Source organism: Copidosoma floridanum, unplaced genomic scaffold, assembly GCF_036245765.1.
Source record: "Copidosoma floridanum isolate Cflo_tuat_1 unplaced genomic scaffold, Cflo_Japanese_pri ptg000022l, whole genome shotgun sequence".
NCBI lineage: Eukaryota > Metazoa > Arthropoda > Insecta > Hymenoptera > Encyrtidae > Copidosoma > Copidosoma floridanum.
The window spans coordinates 7,501-10,000 of NW_028321899.1; the positions used below are offsets into that span (position 1 = coordinate 7,501).

The 2,500-nt window shown below is 50.2% G+C and overlaps 1 non-coding gene across 1 annotated transcript in view; it reads right to left on the reverse strand.

The window, feature by feature from the left end:
- Window positions 1-605: 605 nt before the first annotated feature.
- LOC149374033 (small subunit ribosomal RNA) overlaps window positions 606-2,500 on the reverse strand; it is a 2,065-nt gene continuing 170 nt past the window's right edge. Inside the window, exon 1 of the ribosomal RNA XR_016293208.1 lies at window positions 606-2,500. This exon is cut by the window's right edge and continues 170 nt beyond it. This is a non-coding gene — a ribosomal RNA (small subunit ribosomal RNA).

Below are 2,500 nucleotides of genomic sequence, written 5' to 3' on the forward strand. Positions count from 1 at the left end.
ACGCAGAGTCTCGGCTTATTGGGGCGTAAAATCATTCCAAAACCTTGGATAATAACGCGTACACGCTATTATCCTCGTAAGCTCGATCATGTCATTAAAACGAAGTGATTGCATGACCACCGAATGACGACGTTCCCCCTCGTTACAACGAGGCTTTCAACATAATAACCGTTGACTCGAGGAAAACGCTGTCCGGTCGAAATTCAATCTTCGTGATAAAATCCGTGACCAATAGCCTCGAGGTTGCCACGGCAAGACACTGGTTAATGAAAAGAAAAAATAAAGATCCGTTGTGCACGCGCACCCTACGATTTTTACGTAGGTGCGCGAGGGCAAGCGTGGCCAGCCCGATCGTATGTTTCAACTATTATAGAACAAAGACGCTAGGCATTGGCGCACGCATCGAAACCTACGACCGCCAATCCGTTAACTTAATTTTTCACAGCCCCTTGTCAAAGGAGGGAGAAAGAAAAAGTAACGTGGCGCGAGGCGCGTAAATACAACGATTATACATTTTCCTTCGGCGCAGCTTTCAAACAAAATTTCTTTTTTTTTTTTTTTTTTTTCTTTCATGACAAACGTTGCGACGTCTTACGTGCGAACGTTAATGATCCTTCCGCAGGTTCACCTACGGAAACCTTGTTACGACTTTTACTTCCTCTAAATGATCAAGTTTGGTCATCTTCCCAGTGCAATCGGCAACGCAACGAGTGCGTTGCCGCGCGTCAGTCCGAAGACCTCACTAAATCATTCAATCGGTAGTAGCGACGGGCGGTGTGTACAAAGGGCAGGGACGTAATCAACGCGAGCTTATGACTCGCGCTTACTGGGAATTCCTCGTTCATGGGGAATAATTGCAAGCCCCAATCCCTAGCACGAAGGAGGTTCAGCGGGTTACCCGGGCCTTTCGGCCAGGGAGGACACGCTGATTCCTTCAGTGTAGCGCGCGTGCGGCCCAGAACATCTAAGGGCATCACAGACCTGTTATTGCTCAATCTCGTGCGGCTAGACGCCGTCTGTCCCTCTAAGAAGATTTTTGTGTACGTCGGTAGTAAAAACCAAAAACCACCGCCAGCCCCGCGCGACACCGACGGATTGGATACCGTCAAACATCGCACGAAGCATGCGACGGGGCCTTGGCCTTCGAGATACCAGAAGTAACGCCTATTTAGCAGGCTAGAGTCTCGTTCGTTATCGGAATTAACCAGACAAATCGCTCCACCAACTAAGAACGGCCATGCACCACCACCCACCGAATCAAGAAAGAGCTATCAATCTGTCAATCCTTCCGGTGTCCGGGCCTGGTGAGGTTTCCCGTGTTGAGTCAAATTAAGCCGCAGGCTCCACTCCTGGTGGTGCCCTTCCGTCAATTCCTTTAAGTTTCAGCTTTGCAACCATACTTCCCCCGGAACCCAAAAGCTTTGGTTTCCCGGAAGCTGCCCGTCGAGTCATCGGAGGAACATCGACGGATCGCTAGCTGGCATCGTTTATGGTTAGAACTAGGGCGGTATCTGATCGCCTTCGAACCTCTAACTTTCGTTCTTGATTAATGAAAACATTTTTGGCAAATGCTTTCGCTTCTGTCCGTCTTGCGACGATCCAAGAATTTCACCTCTAACGTCGCAATACGAATGCCCCCATCTGTCCCTATTAATCATTACCTCGGGGTTCCGAACACCAACAAAATAGAACCGAGATCCTATTCCATTATTCCATGCACTGGTATTCAGGCGTTAACAAGCCTGCTTTGAGCACTCTAATTTGTTCAAAGTAAACGTACCGGCCCAACGCCACACCCGGTGAAGAGCATGGCGATGGGATTAAGCTGGGCCGCTCTTGCGCACGCACGCGACGGGCCAACGCCAACGACGGTAAAGCCGCTAGGCCGACCCGTGCGAGACGGACGCTCGAGCTAAGCCCACCGGTAGGACGTCCCACAATCTTGTCAGTTAAACATCGCGAGCGATGAACCAACAGCGTGGCACACAGATTCAACTACGAGCTTTTTAACCGCAACAACTTTAATATACGCTATTGGAGCTGGAATTACCGCGGCTGCTGGCACCAGACTTGCCCTCCAATGGATCCTCGTTAAAGGATTTAAAGTGTACTCATTCCGATTACGGGGCCTCGGATGAGTCCCGTATCGTTATTTTTCGTCACTACCTCCCCGTGCCGGGAGTGGGTAATTTGCGCGCCTGCTGCCTTCCTTGGATGTGGTAGCCGTTTCTCAGGCTCCCTCTCCGGAATCAAACCCTGATTCTCCGTTACCCGTTACAACCATGGTAAGCGCAGAACTTACCATCGACAGTTGATAAGGCAGACATTTGAAAGATGCGTCGCCGGTACGAGGACCGTGCGATCAGCCAAAAGTTATTCAGAGTCACCACAAACTTTTACGATGGACGAGAGAACGCGCGTGAACGCGTCCCCGCCACCGATTGGTTTTGATCTAATAAAAGCGTCCCTTCCATCTCTGGTTAGGACTCTGGTTTGCATG